Genomic DNA, 22780 nt, shown 5'->3' with positions numbered 1-22780 from the left:
TACCCGTTATGAAGTGGACACTCAGGTATTTGGCTTGCAACTTTTATCCACACCCAAATGGCTGGGTGATTTATAACTTGCTATCCACATTCTCATAGCTGTTTGGTCAATGCAAAAGCCTCAAATTAGGCTTGAAGTTTATTAGAAAATACAGACACACACACACACACACACACACACACACGCACACACACAGTCTCTGAACTATTATTCAGCAAATGATGTCATAAGCTAACCACTATTTCCAAGTACCTTTGCACTGGAGCTACATTCTACTTATATGTTCTTCCTCCTTCCTTCCCTCTCTCCGTCCCTCCCTCTCTCCCTCCCTCCTTCCTTCTCTTCCTCCCTCTCTCCTGATGTTCTTTCCTTTCTCCCTTCCTTTCTTCTTTTCTTTCTTCCTTTCTATTTTTATTCTTCTCCCTGTCCCTCTCTCTGCTCCCTCCCCTTCTCTTTCTCCTCCTCGTTCTTCTTTTTAACATTCGTAGCACGGGAAATAAATGATTGACTTCTTCTTGTCTTATTCCAACCGATTTCATTCTCTTTTGTTTTGGAAATAGTGCTAAAAACCTCAGGAGGAAATGTTTTTTGTTCAGTGACTGATCTTGATACTTCCTGCTTCTTGTCAAGCCAGAAATAGCTCCTCAACAACTGCAACCAGGGAGTAGCAAGAAGTGCAAAAATGAAATAAAAATCTGTGTATTTCTCCACACAGAAAAAAAAAATCCATTTGTTCATTCACAAATAAATAAATATTGATTGGACTCCTCTGATGATAGGTCTTGTGCCCATGCTGGGGCTACACCAACAGACAGAGAAAGAGATGATTCCTCTTATCACTGAGCTCAGAGTCCAGCTGATCAATACTTACCTTGAGAAACAGTGTTGTGGACATGATCTGTTACTCTTCCAGGCAACAGGAGGAACATTTGTTTCTCCACGTGTGTCACCATGGGGTCTGGAAGAATTAACACCATCTTCAGCTAAGAGTCAAGCCCTGACTGATCTAAATTGATTAATATAATCTTATCCCTATAGCACAGTATAGTACAATTATTGTGTCAGAGATGGACACATGAACTGTGTTGGTTCAATCAGAGATAGTATCTTTGCTTAATGATTAAGGAAGGAGAACCAACTTCTCTCTCTCTCTCTCTCTCTGTCTCTCTCTCTCTCTCTCTCTCTCTCTCTCTCTCCCCCCACCTCCCACTCTCTTTCTCTCCTCATTATCTTCCTCCCCATTCCTGCTGAATGTGAATGAGAAAGTAACAAGGCATACTGTGGCTATGAAGGGCCTAAAGTGAAAATGGAAAGTAGAAAGAAATCAGGTCCTTGGTAACATAGTAAGCTGCTGGATCAAACCCTATCTAAAGCTTCTTGATGTTTAACTCCTTCATCTAGATACAGGTTTTACTTGCATTTCCTACCCCTTAGAGGTGAATGAATACTGATACACACAGGGATATATGACTTATTCAACAATTTGAGAAATACAATATTGTACTCACAAAAATGTTCCATGTAACTGAAATGACACTTTATCAAATATACTTGATTTATTTTTTATAATCATTATTCTAAATTATATTATACCCATTGGTGCCTCAAAAATTATGCCAAATAAAAGATGTGAGAAGTACTCATATAATCCTAAATACCTCCTCCACGTTCCATAGTACACTGACGCCTTTGCAAACTACCGACATGGATCAGATTGTTGTCTACATGCTAAATATTTCTGAATACTGTCCTTTTTTAAAAGCTGCATTTTGGAGTTTTGCAGTTATATTCTAAGCTTCTAGCTTCCACTCTGTGTGAAGATCATGGTGCCAGCCTTTAATAGCTATTTCTTCCATATAAATTACTGCTTCTAAATCTCTTACAAGCTGGGAAACCATATTACTGAGTTTGTTAGAATTGTTTTTAAAACAAGAGTGAATGGACACTACGTAAATGCCTTGGGGGCAGGTGGCATGCAGCAAGTCTCCTGTCTATTACATATTATTATTATTATTATTTTTTTTTTTTTTGAGACAAAGTCTCGCTCTGTCACCCAGGCTAGAGTACAGTGGTGCGATCTCGGCTCACTGAAAGCTCCACCTCCCGGGTTCATGCCATTCTCCTGCCTCAGCCTCCTGAGTAGCTGGGACTACAGGCACCCACCACCACGCCCAGCTAATTTTTTTTTTTTTTTTTGTATTATTAGTAGAGATGGGTTTTCACCACATAAGCCAGGATGTTCTCGATCTCCTGACCTCATGATTCACCGGCCTTGGCCTACCAAAGTGCTGGGATTACAGGCATGAGCCACCGCGCCTGGCCCCTGTCTATTACATATTCTTAACCCTATTGTTGGAACTCTAAGGCTCCATGTTGAGGCCTGAGAAGCCAACACAGGAGATAAAAAGACAATAGAGCTGTGGGGTCCTGGGAATACTCCCTCCCCAATTCTGCTTCAATCAGTGCATTTCCATTTTTATCTGTTTTATATAACAGAGTTCAGAAAAAGATTTCATTTGAAATAAAGATTCAATTCTTTAAAGGAAAAAAAAAATGCTCCCCTATACCAGTGTATATGATGGAATACTGTACTAGTTATTTTCAGGTAGAATATTTTCCATAGCAGAGGTAAAGTCTTGGTTTTGGAAACTTATCTACACAGTTCCAGTGAAGAGAAATAAGAAGTAAGAATTGCAGTCTCTACCTAGTGGACAATGGCTTAATTTAGTTTTACTGATGTTGCTTATTCAAATCTCACCTCAACAAAATGCATCTTTGCAAGGTCAACAGTTTATTCTGTTCCATTAAATCTAAGGTGTTATCAAGATATAAGATATAAGGTGTTATGTAAGATATACCATTATTGTATGTAGAACTAAGAAAGAAAAAGCATGGCCAGTTAAACCATACACTGCGCATATCCTTTGTGCACCACTTCACATACGACAGTTCTGTGCAGTGTTTGGCCTGCTTCTGATTGCTTCCTGCCCCAGAATTTCTCTGACACTGCACTGCAGAATGCCAGGAGCCTTGACATTTACACACCTGCAACTTAAGGATGTGGGGAGGTCATGCTCCATGGAGCAACCCACAACCAACTGTAGACAACGTCCTCACAACAGATGATTCTAAGCCAAATTTCATAAAGCTCTCCACAGAAGGTCCTGGGTGAATTACTAGTCACATACAGGCTAGGTCATTCAATAACATCATCTTGCATTGATTTTCCCCCCTTCTTGTTCACTTGCTCTCTCCTGGCCCTAGAAATCCATTCTCAAATAAGCTACCTGCATGCAAACCTTTGTCTTAGGCAGGTATTGTGAATTGTAAAACATACCCCAATTTCAGAGATGCTAAATATTTTCATCTAAGAATCATGAAGTATGGTAATTTATAAGAATAAAAGACAAATTTGTTAAGTAAACAGGTTGATATCAAAGACTGTCACCCTATACTTAAATAAATAAATAAATAAATAAATAGCACTGCAATTTTATTTGTAAATGGCTCTGCTTTGCATCTCATCTACAGCCCGGGCAATGTTCCACAATGAGCACAATGATGACACTTTGCCCCTGTAAGCTCCTCAGGCTACAAAGAGGGATTAGAGAGTTCATTTCACTCTCTGCAGAGAAGCAGAAAAGTCAGTGAGAGACTTTTATGATCTCTCTCCATACCTGTTCCTCCTCTGTTAAATAAATGGCACCTCCATCCACCCAGGTGTCCATAACAGAAACTAGAAATCATCACTCATAACTCTTTTCAAGAAATAATGCTCAATTTATTATCAAGTTATGTAAAGTCTGCCTCCTTAGAATTTCTCAAATCTGTATAATTCACCTTATCTTCACTGCACCATATATTTCATGCCACCAGTATGTTTCCCTGGGCATTCATTGCCTCTGAACTGGTCTCCTACTTCTACTTTACCCTACTACAACCCATTTTCCATACTATTCTTTTCATCCGTCAGTCCGTCCATTCGTCCATCTGTTCGTCCATCCATCCATCCATCCATCCATCCATCCATCCATCCATCCGTCCCTCCATATGTCCATCCATCCATATGTCCATCCATCCATCTGTCCATCCATCTGCCCATCCATTCATCCATCCATCCATCCATCCATCCATCCATCATCCATCTGTCCATCCATCCATCTGTCCATCCATCCATATGTCTGTCCACCCATTTATCATCCATTACTTTGTCAAATAATTATGGAATGTTTATATGCAGGCACTGTGCCAGAGTTTGAGGAGTCAATGTTGAACAAGAAAAATATTGTCTTTGCCCTCATGAAATTTTACAGACAAGTATAAAAATCAGGTTACATATCTATATAAATGTTCATATATATATGTGAACATTTCAGATTATATATTTATACAAATCAACTTGACACTTTATCAAATCTACTTGATTTATTTTTGATGGTAATTATTATAAATTATATTATACACATTGGTGCCTTAAAACTTTATACCAAATAAAAGATATGGAAAGTACTCATATAATCCTAAATACCTCCTTCATGTTCCCATAGTACACAGACAACTTTGCAAACTATCGATGTGGCTTAGATTGTTGTCTACATGCTAAACATTTCTAATATTGTCCTTTATTAAAAGCTGCATTGTGGAGTTTTGCAGTTATATTCTTAGCTTTCATCCTCCAATCTGTGTGAAGATCACTATGCCAGCCTTTAATAGCTATTTCTTCCATGAAATATATTTATATATTTATAAATATATTTTACATATATAAATGTTCCGATTTATATATATAAATTAATCTGAAATGTTCCAATTTTTATGTATTTATATATAAACGACAAATATTTCAATATTTTATATTAAATATTTAAATCCTATACATAAATATTTATAAATATATAATATATACATAAATATAGATAAACTTGACAAATATTTAAATAATATATATGTATATGTATATATACATACATACATATATATTATATATATAAATTGAACATTTTATTCCCTTTCTTTAGTGATACTCAAATAACTTCCAAAATCTTAGCAGGTGAGCCCTATAAGATCTTTCACAATCTGGCCTCTCAATATCTAGTCTTGCTGCAGATCACACTGTGACGCCCTCCCTCTCTCCCTCCCCCAACACACAGGCACATCTTCTGGTCACCGGCTACAGTGGTTTTCTATCAGCTCCCGTAGCATCAAGCTCCTTCCCATCACAGGTCACCAACTTTCTCTTCTCCACCTGAAATATTCTTCCGTCTCTTCATTTCCTGGTTAACTCTGATTCCCCTTCAGAAGGAATGCCTTCTATGAAGCCTCTACTAGGCTGAATCCCTCTTTTAAGAGCACATCGCATGCTGTGGCACTCATCAAAAGTTTAATAGAAGAATACATTTTTAATTCGAGGTTTATGTTTTTTGTTAGACTGCAAACCTATTGATGGCAGAGCCTTTCTTTATTGTATATGCAATGAGCAGCTCAGTGCTTTTCACATAGTAAATGCTCTTAAAACACTTGTTAAATGTGTTTAAGAAAGATCTTCACGATAGCAAAGTAAAAAGAATATTGGACAATGATTCAGGAGGCCAAGGATCTACGCTTTATCCTTCTTACCCTTTGTGGGCTGCACATATGCCCCTTGCAAAATAAGTGGATACCTACAGAGATCTAAACTCTCTTACAGTTTCAATTCCCACAGACATAGGATTTAACAATTTAAAGGATTAAACCTCCAAATTCGAAATTTTCACAACTGCCTGAATTTCAAATGTGCTGGTCCATCACAACGCTCTCCTTAAAGTGCACTGGGCACATTTTAAGGAGTTTAAATTGAAAATATTTAATATCTAAATATATTCTTGTTTCAACTGAGATATATAACATGTATATTACATATGCCATCTGAAATGTTCAGATACATATATAACAGATATTATATATAAACACACATATAATAGATATTATATATACACACACATATAATAGATATTATATATAAACACATATATAATATACGTACAATTTGTTGCAACATTTACCTGAGCAAATAAAAGACATGGTGTTTTTATGGTAGATTCTGAAAGGTAACTTGAAAGAAATGGTAAAAAAAAAATTAAGATTCATCTCTAAGTTAATATTATAGAATCCCAAAGCACTAGATTTTAAGGTTTTTTATAACATTCTCTTAATAACAATTTTAGTTAACCATTTATTGAATAATCACTATATTCTAATAAGATATTTTGTTCATTATCTACATAGTGCTGTGGTTTGCATTTGGGGGTCCCCTCCAAAATTCATGTTGATAAAGATGGCAACAATAGAAACCAGGGACTACTACACTGAGGGAGGAAGAGCAGAAAGGGTTGAAAAACTGTTGGTTACTATGCTCGGTACCTGGGTGATGGGATCATTCATATCCCAAATGTCAGCATCATACAATATACTCAGGTAACAGACCCGCACATGTACCCCCCTGAATCTAAAATAAAAGTTGAAAAATTTGGGAGGCTGAGGCAGCGGATCACTTGAGCCCAGGAGTTCGAGACTAGCTTGGGCAGCATGGCAAACCCCTGTCTGTACAAAAAAAAAAAAAAAATTAGCTGAACATGGTGGCATGAGCCTGTAATCCCAGCTACTTGGGAGGATTGATTGAGCGCGGGAGGTCAAGGCTCCAGTGAGCTGTGATTGCGCCACTGCACTCCAGCCTGGACAACAAAGTGAGACTCTATTTCAATTTTTTAGAAGTCGAAAAAAAAGTAAAATAAAAAACAAACAAACAAAAAACCAAAATTCATGTTTAAACTAAACCCCCATTGTGATGGTATTAAGAACTGAGACTTTTGGAGAAATGATTAATTCATGAGGACTCTACTCTCATGAATAAATTAATGCCCTTGAAAAGAGGCTTCAGAGAAAATTCTCTCTTTTATGCCCTTCTGTCCCTTCTGCCATGTGAGAACATGGCATTTGACCTCTTTGGAGGATGCAGCAAGAGGCTCTTACCAGGTACCAAATGCTGTGCTTGATCTTGAACTTCCCAGCTTCCAGAACTGTAAATAACAAATTTCTGTTCTTTATGAATTACCCAGTTTCAGGTATTTTATTATAGCATCACAAATGGACTAAGTCATATAGCCATTCCAACTTTCCTTTGTTGGTATTTTGTGATGCATCTTCATTTCATCCTTTTACTTTCAACTTAGCTACAATCTTATATTCAAATTTTATCTCTTATAAATGACATATAGTTAGGTCTTTTTCAAAAAGTTAGCTTGACAATCTTATTAGGGTATGTACCTTGACTGTATTTACTGATACTCACTGGGGCTTTCTCTTTTCTAGTTCTCTATTTTTTGTTTCTTTCTTTGTTCCTTATTCTTGCTTTCCTGCATTCTTTTGGATTCGTCATATGTCTTTTATTCCATATTTTGTTCTTTAATAGTGTTTCAATTATATGTTCTTGTATTTTATTTTTAATAATTTCCCTAGATACGTCAGTATGCAATCCTGAATTTAACAGTCTATTTAAGACACTTATGAGTTTAACCACTTTTATTTTACTCTCCACCCTTTGTGCTATTGTTGATGTATCTTTTCACTCTTATGTGATAGACTCTACGAGACAGCACTATTACTGTTCCTTAAACAGCAATATTTGTTTATATTTTCCTATCTATTTATCCTTTCTGGTGTTCTTCATCTTTTCCTGCTTACACCTGGGTTCATTTTCCTTCAGCCTGAAGTATTTCCTGTAAACTATGTCTTAGAATATCTATTTGCTTGTAATAAATTATCCCATATTTTGTTTGTCTTTAAGGTCCTTATTTCACATTAATTCTTGAAAAACATTTTTACTGGGTATGGCATTATAGATTAGTAATTTTTTCCCATAAGCACTTTAATGATGTAATTACATTGTTTTTTGGCCTTAATAATTGCGAATGAATAGTTAGTTGTTAATCTAATTATTCCTTCTTTGAAGGTAATGTATCCTTTTCTTCTGGCTGTTTTTAAGAGCTTTTTTCCCTTGTTCTGTGTTTTCTAACTGTTTGAATGAGATGTGCCTATTTAATTTGTTTTTTAATCTTACTTGAGATTCATTGAGCTTCTTGAATCTGTGGGTAATGGCTTTCATAAATTTTGGAAAATTCTTGACCATTATGTATTTATATGTTTGTGTCTGCCTCACCATCCTTTTTCCTAGTGTAACACCAACTATAGGTATTAAACCTTTCTAGTGTTTTTCATATGGCTCTTATACTCTTAAACTCCCTTTTGTTCCTTTCATTCTTTCTTCTCTTTGTGCTTTGTGGATATTATTCATTGGCCAGTCTTTGAGTTTAATAATTATGCCTTCTGTTACATCCACAGTTCTGTTTGAAAATTGTATTTGAAGTTCTAGAATGTTCATTTGATTGTTTTTATATACTACAACTCTTGGTTGAAATTCTAAAAATGTTCATCTTTTAAAACTACCTTGTCAATTTTCACCTCTATTTTCCTTAGCATATTAACCATAGTTATTTCAAACTCCTCATTTGCAAACTTCAATATCTGGATTATCTGCAGGTCTGTTACTACTCGATTTTTTTTTCTTGATTATTGCTCGTGTTTCTCTGCCTATTTTGTGTCTAGCAATTTTTATTCTGTTCTGGACATTTAGAACTATAAGGTCTTCATATGATATTTCCTACCAATAGGGGTTCCCCTTCTCATTTTGTAGACAGATACAGTGATAAGCAAATCTCTATAATCCTGTAAGGAATTAGTTGGGTTTGGATTGGGTTGGAGTTTTAGTAAGATGTATTACATCTTTGGTTGCTCAGACGTGACCCTCCTAGGCTTTTGACTGGGAGCCTTGAAATCTCAATTTCTTCAACTCTAGAAGTGTTAATATTTCCAGATTTTGAACTGAGTTCTTTAGCTTCACATATTATACAAATTATTGGTTATGTAGGTTTTGTAGATTCTATTCCCTCTAGTGAGATCTTTTTCTCCTAAGTCCCTAGGATGACCAATTCATGATGGTTTTCCTGGAACTCTCTTGGTGTTAAAACTGAAAGACCCACATTCTGGGAACTCCCTAAGCCCCAGGTAAATTAATACAATCGGTCACACTATAATCACCACAAGACAGCAGGAGTTTTCACTTTTCCTTTCTTTCTCAGGCCCCAGTCTCTCACGCCTTCCTAGAACTCAGCAAGTTTCCCTTGTATTTGAGCTCCTCTATTTTCCAGTTTATCATTCCAGATTTTGACTGCCAAAAAACTGCTGACTTGTTTTTCCTTTATACAATCCCTCAATTTGGTTTAAGTTCAGTTCTTAGGCCACTCGCAGTGATAATAGCTTTGATATTTGTCCCCTCCAAATTTCATGTTAAAATGGCTTCCCCAATTTTGGAGGTGGAAACTAACGGGAAGTGTTTGGGTCATGGGAGAGGATCCCTCATGAATGGCTTAAGTACTGTCCCGATAGTAATGAGTGAATTCCCATTTTATTAGTTACTATGAGAGCTAGTTGTTCAAAAGAGCATGGTACCTCCTTTCTCTCTCTCTTGTTCTCTCTCTCACCATATAATGCCAGCTCCCCTGCCCCTTTCACCATGGCTGGAAGCTTCCTGCTGCCCTAACCAGAAGCAGATGCTGGTGCCATTCTTCTTTTATAGTCTGTAAAACTATGAGCCAAATAAGCCTCTTTTAATTATAAGTTACCCAGCCTCAGGTATTCCTTTATAACAGTGCAAACCAAACTAGTACACCCAGAAATTGCAAATGCCTCCAGTTAAGAAAGCTGCCAGGGACCATTAGATTTTCTACAAAGAAAACCCGGAGTTTTACTTAGTCTAGTTCTTTGTTTCTGTAGCCTTTCTTTGCTTTAAAAGTTGATTTTTGTAATTTATCCTTTTTGCTTGGTTGGTGCAATGAGAATTTTGGCCTGCCATGTCTGATTAGCCAACTTTGAAGTTGAAGTCTACAGATTATGTCTCTTAATATGTAAACTTGAAAGATAGGTGCTATAATTATCTCCACTTTACACAGGTATTGGGAGGTTAAATGAGTTTCACAAAATCATGTTGCTTCTAAGAGTCTATCTGGAACCCAAGACTGTCAAGCTCCAGAGCTTTTATTCCCTAAATTATATTAGTATAACTTTAAAAACTAATTATAAATAGTATAATTTTCAGAGACCAAGGTTCTGAAAACTTAATTGACTTGCCCAAGACCCTAGGGAAAGTTTGAGACAGAGCCAGGATGAAACTTCAGAGCTCTTGGGCCAATGTTTCTTTCAGAGCCACATAAGAGGACATCCACCATAATATATACATAAAGAAACTGGTAATACTCTAGATGCAGGCATTATGCAAAGGAAAAATACTTGCAATAAATTTCATACATCATTAATTGCCACCCTGCATGTGGGGATTTTCACTAATTTATGTTGTGCACACGTGGTCATAATTTATCTAAGGGCTGATACACATAAACATAACTTCAGCAAAAAATGTGTTAAAATGTATGTTTTTAAAAAAATAATAAATAAAATATAGTCTTCAAATATGCTAGCTGCAGTGCCTTTTTCTTTCTCAAGTGGGATTGCTTTTCCTCATAAAACATCACAAGGGGGGTAGAACTCTTCAAAACTGAAGCTACTAAGAATGCTGATTTCAAATGGTGATGGGGAGAGGAAGGGAAGGATCTTAAGGGTTTTATTTAAGAATCTTATTTCTTTCAATTAGGCTGATCTGATTCTTGCCTGTGGATCATTTTCTTCCTCCAGTGAAGGAAGTATCACCACAGAGACTAAGGAAATGACTTCCTTTGAGTGAGGATAAAGCAAGACAATATCAAAATGAGGGAATTAGTGTAAGAACAGAATATAATCCCCTACCTCCAACTCTCTCCCCTGTTGGTTTGCTCTGTGTTGCGCAGTGCCTGCTCTTAAGGCTTCTCATATGGACTAAAGTACTGCATTGGTGAAGTTTTTGTTAATATAGAGATATTTCCTAGCATAGATGGTGTGGTGGGCACAAGAATAAGATTTCATTGTATAGCGGAAGTAAAGTTGGGAGGTCCTAGCGAGGAGATCCTGATGAATTAAGGAAAAGTAGTGTCATCCAGTGTAAATCTGAGACACTAAAGAGCAGGAATGACATTTGGCCTCATCCTTTCCCAGCATCCATTGCCCTAGTGAGATCCTCAAGGGAAAACTTAGCTTTGGGCCACACTTCTTTAGGACCTATGGCATGCCAAAGTCCACCGCCATAGCAACGATATGATAGGTATTGTTTTAGGAGCCGGGAACACAGTGATAAAAATGACAGGCACGACTATTTCCTGAAATTCCTGCACTTAGGAATGATGGGGAATATATGCTGGCCAGAAAATAAGTATACATAAACACACAAACCAAGTACATGCGTCTATTACGCATCCAATCTGTGCCATGGATTTTCTCCGAATTCTCTGATATCCTCAGAGTGTACACAATACCTTAGCAAAGAAGTGAACAGTACTTTGTATGTCTACAGCTACTAGCATCCACCCAGGTCAATGTCCTAATGTCTCCAAGTAAGCCCCAAACATCTCAGCAGCTGTATTCTGGCAGCAGAGACGCGGCTGTCTATTCCCAGATGTGTGCCATTCGATCGCTAAAAAGGAGAGCAAGAAAGAGAAGCAATATAGGGGGAGGAGCAAACTGCGGGAGTTAGAGAGAAGAAAGGGGATACAAGCAAGAGAGGTGGAAGAGTGTGTAATACTGGATGAACTGTTGGGCATTTGGAAGCTCTGTGACCTTTCAGAAACTTCACCAAAATTCTCATCTTCAGAGATACGCAATATACTGACTTCCTTTTGCAAGACATCTGTGAAGGTCAAGACACTCTCCAAGCACTCCTTTCCTGCCTGCTGTCCCCAGCCTAACACTACGCATGAGGAAATAACCAGCAGCCATCAAAGATTGGCCTCGGCACATCCTCCTACACCACCAGGACTGCTGGGAGGTGGTGAACTGCATTTTCTTCTTTTTCTGTGGCTTCTGAGTGCAGATCTCCATTTGTGTAGAGGCAATGAATGGTAAATATCAAGTCCTTGACTTTCTTAGACCTGTGGGACTGGTGTAGAAAAAAATAAAAGCGCTCTCAATAGTTTTATGCTCCTTTCTGAAGCTGACCTCTCCTCTCTGTTTGGAGTTCCTCTGCCTGGTGTACAGAGAAATAATAAAACATGGCAGAGTACAGTCCAGGGTTAAAATGTCATACATCCACTTTGGACTGTATTATGAAATGGTACCATGAGACTCAGGATCAGTCTTAAGCCTCAAATCTGAGTTCCTTTCCCTTCTGCTGCTGCTTAAATTTTTGCCCTAGCATTTTGTAAGTTGGCTCCATCTTCCCCAGGAATATATAGAAGGTGTCAGTTTATATTGCAGGTTCCAACATCAAACTTTTTTAGTTAAAGTCCCAGCATAATACTTTACTATGCATGTGGTCATGGCAAAATTACTTCCCCTGAGTAAGCCTCAGTTTTCTCATCTGCAAATGGGAACCAATGATAATGCCTATTCATAAGGTAGCTTTAAAGGTTAAGTGGAATTTTAAAAAAACTCTCTTAGCACGGTGTCTAGAAAACAGTAAACACGAAAGCATATCTGCTGTTAGTTTTATATATGCATATAAGCACATATATATCTATATCTTGGGGAGGGAGGGATTCATCAAGTTTGATCAATAACTTGAGTAGTACACATACACACATACACACACGTATGCATGCATACATTTTTTATATATATGTGTGTGTGTGCGTATATATATATATATATTTCTTTTTTTTTTTTTTTTTTTTTTTGAGGCAGAGTCTTGCTCTGTTGCCCAGGCTGGAATGCAGTGGTGGGATCTCGGCTCACTGCAAGCTCCATCTCCCAGGTTCACGCCATTCTCCTGCCTCAGTCTCCTGAGTAGCTGGGACTAAAGGCGTCCGCCACCACGCCCAGCTATTTTTTTTGTATTTTTAGTAGAGACGGGGTTTCACCGTGTTAGCCAGGATGGTCTTGATCTCCTGACCTCGTGATCCACCTGCCTCGGCCTCCCAAAGTGTTGGGATTACAGGCGTGAGCCACCACGCTCGGCCACGTACATATATGTTAAACTCCAGTTGTTGACTTCATCTGCCACCCAGTGTGACATGTTTATCCTCTAGTGTCACATGAGCCTGCCTCACCACTGTGCCCTAAGCCAAGCAAGGCCCTAGAGAGAGTGAAACTACTGGCATTAGGACCAAGGAAACCCAGCTGAAATAGGAAGCAACACATTCAAGATTTTTTTCTTGTTTCTGCCTAAATCTCTGTGAGTCTTTTGCCTACTGGGTGAAGACTTCTTTTATCTAATGTATAAGATTCGCCTCTATCTTCAGCATTTATTTTCTCTCCCAGAACATGTCATGGTGACTCCTTTAGTGAAAGAACACATTCTTTCCTGCTGATTCGCCACATACTCCCTCTCCATGCCTGCCACCCAGACACCCGCTCCTAGTATCAACCCTCCCACAAGTCCACTTAGGTTCTATGTCCACCAAGTCCACAGGCAAAATGAACCCTTAAGGGCTCTTAGCTTTGCCCCACTCTGTTCCCCTCCAAGTCCCTTCCGCCTCGTCCCGTGGTGTTCTTCCCACGGTATCCCAGGCTCCTCCCCACAATCACATCTGTCATCAACTTTTCGGTCCCACAATTGTTCTGTCCTTTCTCAGCAAACTTGTGGCTCATTATAAAATGAACATCCCCTAAACCCACAAGCATGCATGTCCATGTGAACACCCACGTATCCATACACACACAGAACTTTTCTTTACATTGGAGATAGAACAACGGGGTGCAGCATACATACAACTGACGGAAAGAATCAGGAAGTACAAATTGTTTTGTTTTCATTCCATGCTGTGGGGTAACACATAGGTGAAGCCAAATCAGAAGGTAGTGGCTTTTAACCTTTCCTTGATCATGGACCCTTGTAGAATATTACAAAAGTTATGAACACTCATCTTCAAGAAAATGTCCATATGCCCAGGACTTTGCACATAATTTCAGTAGAGGGGGTTGGACTTAGATCCCATATATCTTTAGGTCCCCAGGTTAGGACTTTTAAGTATAGAGAGGTACATTGAGTGCTATAATAAATAAATAAGTTAAGTAAGTAAATAAAATAATCCTAGTTATTGAATGTCTACAATGTGCCCAGAACTTCACTTGTAGTTTCTCTAAAGTTCTCAGTACCCTTCCAAGTTAGATATTACTGTTTCCATTTTGTAAATTAAGAAACTGGGGCTCAAGGATATTAGACTATCTCAAAGCCATTCAGCTGGTGAAGAAAAGAGCTGGGATTTGGTCTAAATGATTGATCCTTTCCCCTTTTACACTGCCCTCTGGTCTTTGGACTCTAAACGGGCTCCAGTTCTGTACCATCAACTATTCCAGTTCATTTTATATTTAGTGGCTTTACAGTGAGGTCTCTGAACATTTATAGAGTTAATTCAAATGAAAGGCCTTGATTTAATGCCAGGAGAGTGACTATAATTAACTGCAGATGATTCCATGCTAGCTCTAGTCATCATCTCTGACAATACCACTCAGATGCAGAATTGTATGTGGTCTCTGGAGCATTCTAGACCATGATTCCCATACACTGAACCCTCCACGTAATTTACACAGAAACATCCCTGCATCCCTTAGTTTTTTATAGACTTGTCTCAATAGAATTGAAAGGCTTTGATGCAGTGCCTAATTTTCAATGCCTATTGTCTTTTTAAAAAAGAGCACGCACAAGTGTAGCCCAACACACCTTTGAAGCTGTCATCATGTCCGCATTCTGAAATGTAATGACCATAGGATTTGCCTTCCAATTCTAACTATTTCTACTTAAGGAAGGAAATTTACACAGTGGGAAAATATGTTGCCCTTTGCTTTGTTTCGTTTCCTTCTGGGGGAGAGTTATTCATGTGTGTCTTGAATACAATAAGAAATAGCACATGCTACTATCAGGATGTTTTCAGAAACATTATTTTGAGCTTTTATTCTCATAGCTAAACTCCACTGTGATTCTCACGTGACAAGAGTAAACTATTAATAGGATTCCAACTTTTTTTTTCTAGTAGACCCTGGAGAAGTCTCCTTTGCCATGTGAGTGAAGGGCAGATCAGATCTTGACATGACACATCGATTTAGTTTCCAAAACAGTAACTTTACTAAGTAAATCATTTCAGCGCTTGATTGTTATTTATACATGCAAATCTGGTTTTCATTTGTTAGGCTCGGACAAGGGGAAAGCTAATAATCTCATCCAAAGCTGAGTATGTTCCATCCTGGAAATGTCACAAGGTTCACAATCACATAACCTGCACTCTGCCATGGGTAGATAAACAAACACCTCCCGAATCCATCCTACAGACAAACAGCACTGAGATAGGAGAACTCTGGGGTATTTGCAAGGATGAGTCTCAACTCAGGCCAATGACTCCTTGGCTTTTTCCTAGCATTATGTAATTCTTTTCCAATGGTTGTATACTGAGAGGAGGAAAGTGGAGAAAGATGAGAAAAAAATGGATAGTTAAAAATTCTGGGCAAGTAAATATTAATAGCTTCAACATAAATTACAGGAACTAGATTTGTAAGTTGGGTTATTCTCATAGTAAGAAATCTGATTATATCTGAAGAGGTTCCAATGTTATAAGCAGGATATATGGGCTCTGGGAAGATACATCTATCTCCAATATTTCCCACACTGACATGAAAGTCCACCAGTAATTCCTTGTTTTAAGCATGGTCCTATCTTTTATAATTCTCTTTTAGTGTGCAAATAACATAGCAAGTTCCATGCTCCTTTGGTGGCAGGATGGGCTCTGTGTTCTCTTCATTTCCTCTGACCCTCCCTCTCTCACTTTTGGTGGGAAGGAGGTCTTCTCACATAACAGTGCATGAGTTAGGCTATGTAAGAACAAGAGAGAAGTTCCTGAGTTTTGTTAGTGCCCCACTGTTCCTCTGACACCCCGAAGATTCAGACAAAAAGAGCCTGGTTATTTCCATGAAGAAAGGTGCATACTTGAAATGGGACTGTTTCTATAACAAGGAAAACTATAGTATATAGCTGGGAACCTGGGAAAATGTAAAAAAGAAGGAGGGAAAGAAATCAAGGGAACATCCCAGTTCTCTTGAAAGGTACCCCAAGAGAAAGTGAGAAAGATACCTCCGTCCTTCCTGGATTTCAAACATTCATCATTGGCCTCAAGATAACATTGTGTCTTTCTTGTTGATGGGCCCATCCCACATGCCTGGCAGCTGTTACGGAGGGTGTCAGTAGCATTAGTTATTTCATTACGTAGCTTTTCTTCCCAGCCTCACAGACTGAAGCTCAGGAAAACACTAAAATAAGGAGGCAGGGGTCATCAGGTGGGGTAGAAGGGGAGCAGCCATTCCTTGTTTAAAACCAAACTTTAGTCCAGGCCTCATTTAGAAGTTTCAGCAGATTCTCCTTTGCAGAAAAAGAAGGGTTTTTTTTTTTTTCCTTCTCCTCCCAGACAAGTCCTTGGTGGGTTTATTCCAGGTTCTATGAGCAACAGTCCACTTTTAGAAAATCGATCAGATCCCATACTGTGGAATTCCAACTCGCAGGTGTTCACAGAGCTTCTCGATTTGTGAGGAGGTGGTCACATGGCCCCAGCACAAAGAGCATTTGGGTTTTATAGGCAGCTGAAGAAGGCAGTGTAGTTTTTGCGAAAAGACCAAAGATGCGGGATGCTTGAGCACCCTCTTAGGCAATAAGAATTGGAGCATCAGAGCAGGGTCCTCTCAGCTTCCTTCACTTGGTGGTTGGTTTCCGCTTGATTTTATATTGCTACTTTGGATTTAATTTGTTCCAGTTCTAAGAGGATTATGCTTTTAGTACCATCCTTGTGATGATTAATGTGTACTAATTGTTTTACCTTTGAATTGAGACTCTTTGGAGCTGTCTAGGCAAAAATCTCCCTTTTGTAGGAGGCAGGGCTGATGAGCAAGAATCCCAGGGGGACCTCCGCTCTGCTTCAGGTTGATGTGAGGAGAGAGATTAAAGAAAGTGTGGAAAGTAGCTTTCTTTTTGATTGTACCCCAATGGAAATCGTGTTGTCCCACACATTGTATTAACTATTCTGGTGACTTAAAAAGTAGAATCAGTCTGAGCATTTAAAGGGGCCCTAATGAGAACCTTTACTGCTATGGGGCTTGCTTTTGTCACATTACAGGAAGCAGGGCTGTGATTTGTCACTAATTTTCATCTCGGTTGCCTGGCTCCGACAAGAGGCTGGTAGCCTAACGAGCAATGTAAATCAAATCTCTTTCTGTCCACTGATTCTCAGGTGGGTGTAGACCATGGAGATGGGGTAGACTGGAGGACAACAACAGATAACAGCAGGTAAATAACACAGCCAGAGATGTCCCCTTGCTAGGGATCAACCCAGAGATCTCTTTATTCTGAGATTTTGTTCAAACCTTATGACTCTACAGACGTTAAGTAGCAAGTAGCTTTCTGAGTTTCTAGAAGGCATATTTAAATTCACTTTAAATATCTGTAAGTTTCCTTTCACGAACATGTCCCAAAATTGCCCCCAGTGTTCTTATGAATGATCCCACTAAAGAAACAGAAAAGAAAGGGAGAAAAAAGGAGAGAAGGGAAAAAAGACAAAGACAAGCGATTGTGCAATTTTATAAGGTTCTCTTTTAACAGCGTAATTACAATTTCAGTTGTCACTCAGAAAGGTTGAATGACAGATTCTAGCCAGTTGCTTGTGAAGCTGGCAGCATGTCAGGAATTACATGGGGAACTCTGTGAAAAGCACAAGTCCCTTGGCCCCAAACCCATTCCATAATCCCTTACCTACCCACGTCCTGCCCAATATAGGCCCAGGGGAGAGCCCAGGCAGTTTTTATTTTTAAAGAGTCCTAGGTGATTTCTAACAGACTGTCTAAGACCAGCTATGGAGAACCAGTGGAGGGGATGGAACATCTTTAAATATATTCCACTCAACTGGTTAAGTGCTGACATTGGCTGCCATGTGTCTACATTGGGCTTGGTATGTATTTCCTCACAACCAAGGAAAACGATTTCTACTAATTTCCCATGGTAATTCTCAACTGTGAAAGAAGCAAAGAATATCTAACATACACCTGTGGTTCTCTTTATTTAGATATTTTAAATGTGAAAAAGTCATTTACAAAACAAAAGTAGACACATTGTTGGTTTGCTAACAGAATTGGGGGCTTGTGAACTTCGTAGGGCAAAGAATGCAGGAAAGCATGTTTTTGGCAGCAGACAGAGGCTGAGACTAAGGGGACCAACTTGTCCTGGTTTTCCTATGATTTCTCCTGTTTTGAAATTGAAAAGTGGGACTGTTCTGGTTTGAAACCTGTAAGTCCCACATTCTGGGAAGCCCCTCAGTCCCAAGAACACCAGGACAGTTGGCTACCTACATGAGAATGTCCATATCAATGCAATCAAGAGGGTCAATTCTATTGGCACAATCAGTCAATTCACACCAGTGATTGTCTGTACTGACCTTTTGCCTAGATTGGCTGGCTGTTGTTTTGATGCTGCTGATTTTGATGCTCTGATCAGTACAGAGCAAATGGTCAAATACCTGAAGAAGAACTCACTGAAGAGTGTCAGAAGCCCTGAGTCAGGGCTCTGATGTTCCCACATCTTGTTGCGTGATTTCAGACATCATCCCTGGGCCTAAATTCTGTCCTCTGGGATAAAATTGGTACAAACAGGTTGTAAACATTAACATTCAAATTTTATAATACACATGGAAGCACACTATAAATTTTAAAGTTCTGCATGAATGACTAAATGTACATGGATCACAAAGCCAGAACCATAGTAGGAGAAAAATTATTTTCCTGGGAGAGACTACTGGAATGGAAGGAGCACAGTTTATGAATTGGCTGGATCAGGACTGCAAGCTCAACTCTTAAGCAAATAGATAGGTTTCCTTAAGCACAGTCCTGAAGGTGGCATCCTTCTTAGTTTATGAAATCCTGAGTTTTATCAGGTGATTCTGGATCCAGCCCAAGGGAACAAATCCACCTAGGCTAAGCCAACTATGGCATCCCTACTGCTCTTTGCTAGTGACTTGTGTAGGTGTGGGTCATGTGACTCACAGTGAGTGAAACATAGGAGCAGTCTGCTCCCTGACGCAGGTTTATCCTGCTCAATAAAAGAGATAATAGCCAAAGAAGAAATCCCTTTTTGCTTCTCTTCCTGTCTTCCTGCTTGGGACATCACGTGTGAAGATGCAATAACAGGGGCCCCCATCTTGAACCTGGAAGAGAGACGAATGTGGAGCATCACAAAATGGAGAGATGAAAGAAGACTGGGTCCTTGAGAACATGGCTAAACATTCAGAACTGCCCACCTTGTGGGTTTATTGTTCGGTGAGAAATATTCCGATCCTTAAAGCATAGCTACTCAGAGCATCAATCATAGCATGGTGTGATTCCATGAACTGTTTGTTACTGGTCCACATTGAGTTAAGCACAGAAATCGTAACTGTTTATGAACTTTTCTAGCAATATGATGGAGTAATATTATGGCTACTGATTCTAAAAAAAAAAAATTTAAGGAATGTAAATATCTTCTTTGTTTCATTTTCTATGAATTCGTTTTATTATAGTTTATAAAAGTATCAATCTATGATATATTGGAAATTAGAGAAAAAATTAACTGGTATTTGTTGCAGATAGTTTAAGAAGCATTGCTTAAAGCCAAGGTTTGGCAAACTACAACCAGCATAACATCTGCTCTTATAAAGTTTTATTAGAACATGGCCAAATCTTTTGTTTACATATTATCTACGGATATGTTTATGTTACAATGCCAGAGTTAGGTTAGCTTTACAGAGACATTACACCCACTACCCCCCCAATCCTGAGTCTAAAATGTGTACTATCTGGCCCTTTTCAAAAAAAATTTGCAGAGCTTTGCTTTAACAAAAAGTCAGGAAACAACAGATGCTGGAGAGGATGTGGAGAAATAAGAATGCTTATACACTGTTGGTGGGAGTGTAAATTAGTTCAACCATTGTGGAAGACAGTGTGGTGATTCCTCAAGGATCTAGAACTAGTAATACCATTTGACCCAGCAGTCTCATTACTAGGTATATACCCCAAGCATTATAAGTCATTCTACTGTAAAGACACATGCACATGTAGGTTTATTGTGGCACTATTCACAATAGCAAAGACTTGGAACCAACCCAAATGCCCATCAGTGATAGACTGGATAAAGAAAATGTAGCACATATACACCATGGAATACTATGCAGCCATGAAAAAGGATGAGTTCATGTCCTTTGCAGGGACATGGATGGAGCTGGAAACCATCATTCTCAGCAAACTAACACAGGTATAGAAAACCAAACAACGCATGTTCTCACTCATAAGTGGGAATTGAACAATGAGAACACATGGACACAGGGAGGGGAACATCACACACCAGGGCCTGTTGGGGGGTGGGTGGCTAAGGGAGGGATAGCATTAGGAGAAATACCTAATGTAGGTGATGGGTTGATGGGTGCAGCAAACCACCATGGTACCTGTATACCTATGTAACAAATCGGCATGTTCTGCACATGTACCCCAGAACCTAAAGTATAATTAAACAAAAAAAAATTCTCAGCTACATATTCTCCTACTTGCAGTTGAAGTCATTATAATTTATATATAGGTAATTAACTTTTCCAGATCTTAGTATGCTCATCTATAAACTAGAATAACAATTACACCGGTTTGTTGAGAGTATTGAATGAGATAATGCATATAAGGTTGTCAATAAAGCATGTGCCTTATAGTAAGCATGTAACAGGTAAGAGAGCTCTGCTTTCCTTTGCCTGTCACCACCCTTTAATTAAATAGCTACTGTGTCAAAGGCCAAGAGTTTCTATTTTCAAATCACGGGACATGGTAGCTCTTTGATATTCTATTATTTCTCTCCATTGTCTGTTGGGAAAACTTCATCTTCAGCTAGGAAGTTGGACCCAGCGATTAAGAGTAATGCATTGACAATAATCAATGACCAGATTTTAGGAATAAACCACAAGGCTTTTCAATATTGCCTGGCTCAAGGTTCTGAGGACCTGACATAACAAAAAAACCTTTCTAAGCAGAGAGGAAAATGGGTTGAGAGCTCCGTTTTTACTTTCTGAAATGTAATGGAGGATACTCCTTGTGTTGTCATGTGCTTTATTTTAAGACTGCATTCCTGAACTCTTATTGGTAACAGAAAACTAATGTGATTCTTTTTTTCTTTTTAGGAAAGCTAACAATGACTTCAGAAGTGTGTGTTTGTTATCAGATTTAGGGCACTTGTCACATTTTGGCCTGAAGGCAAGGCAAGGGAGGGTTTGCAAAAATATCCAAAAAACGTCTTCATCGCTCTTTCTCTTTTCTAATTAAAATGCAGTTCGTCTTACAGATTCCAGAGCATTTTGGATTTGTGGTTGCAAGCATGAGGTCATTTTTCTTTCCTATATGACCACAGTGAATTTTTAAAGTCTTTAGTGTTTGGTAACAACAGACAAATAACTGTGGAAACCTGAGAGCTGAGCTCAAGTTCTTTCCAGAGTTTTCCCATTATTCCTCAGCATGGGGTAAAAATGAGTCCACCTCGCTGGGTTAGTGCCAGGATCCCTGAACACCCTGCATGTGAAGCTAAAATGTAAGCTCCCCTCCAGATACAGTGGCTAACCAGGCAGCACAGAGGTGAAAAGCAGGCCTCTAGTGTCTCTTGGACCTGAATCTGCACACTGGTTCTGTCAACCTTGCTGGTGACACAGAGCAAGTCAGTTATTTAACCTCTCTGAATTTCATCTTCCTTATCTGTAAAAAGAGCAACCTCCTAGGCTGGTTGTAAAGATCAAATACGAAAATGAATGAAAAATGCTTAGCACAGTAGAAAACTGGAGTACACAGATTTGGCCCACCTTTTCTTTGTTTCATCTTTCTCTCAAGCTCAGCCCATAAAACTCCGGAGGAGCTGACACCAAGTTCAGGAGGAAGTCCCTGATTTGGTTAAACTGATCATTGTAATCAGATGCCAGTGACTGGTTCAAAAACCCAGACTTCTGTAAAATAGCCAATCAATGCATGCTGTCATTCTAGGGGAGAGTTTATGACCCATGTTGGTCCAGTAAGACTGATTCAGAGAAACATCCCATTCCCTCCCTTGCTGGATGTGAGCAAGGAAGCAAGTAACTTCAGCTATTGCTAGCCATCATCTTGTGGTCATAATGCTAACTCCTCCTGTTGCCTCCCTCTACCAAGGTCTTGGCTGCAACATCATCCTCTCACCAAACCTACTCCACATCTGCATTATGGATGGGGAGGGAGAAGCAGCAGGCAGGCTATCCTCTCGAACACTGGGCAAGCATTGAGTTTCTCAGTAGGCTTGGGGCAATAAAGAGAAGCCCTTGATTTAAAACAAAACAAACCAAAAACCTTAAAAGATGTTCATAAATTACCCACCACAGTAGATAGATTAGGACATGTATTTAAATTCTTTCAAAAGTGCCTACCTAAAAAAAAAAATAGATAAAAACTAACAGTGATTACTGAGAGAGTCCTATAACTACAGGTTGCAACTATGTTTATCTGTGTATATACAGACAGTAGCAGGGCAGAGAAAGTAACTGCTAAAATGTGAGACGTCACTACCCAGAAAAGAGAAATCAGTACAGGAGCTGGACAATGTATTAACTGG

General features: G+C 38.9%; 1 protein-coding gene across 12 annotated transcripts in view; it reads left to right on the top strand.

Moving 5' to 3' along the window:
- Nucleotides 1-22780, top strand: part of LOC106999014 (uncharacterized) — a 240779-nt gene that overhangs the window by 93705 nt on the left and 124294 nt on the right. For 2 of the 12 annotated variants that reach the window (XR_003730605.2, XM_078004507.1), the window contains exon 2: nt 11831-12077. The exons of 8 other annotated variants lie outside the window; for them this stretch is intronic. The gene's annotated coding sequence lies outside the window, so the exon portion shown is untranslated. Of the gene's footprint in view, nt 1-11830; nt 12078-19317; nt 19459-22780 lie in introns of all 12 variants that reach the window. 2 more of the 12 variants (XR_013418210.1, XM_078004508.1) reach the window with 1 other exon arrangement.

Source organism: Macaca mulatta, chromosome 6, assembly GCF_049350105.2.
Source record: "Macaca mulatta isolate MMU2019108-1 chromosome 6, T2T-MMU8v2.0, whole genome shotgun sequence".
NCBI classification, from domain to species: Eukaryota; Metazoa; Chordata; class Mammalia; order Primates; family Cercopithecidae; genus Macaca; species Macaca mulatta.
The sequence above is the reverse complement of the archived record's forward strand: the minus strand, read 5'-3'. Positions and strand labels throughout refer to the sequence as shown.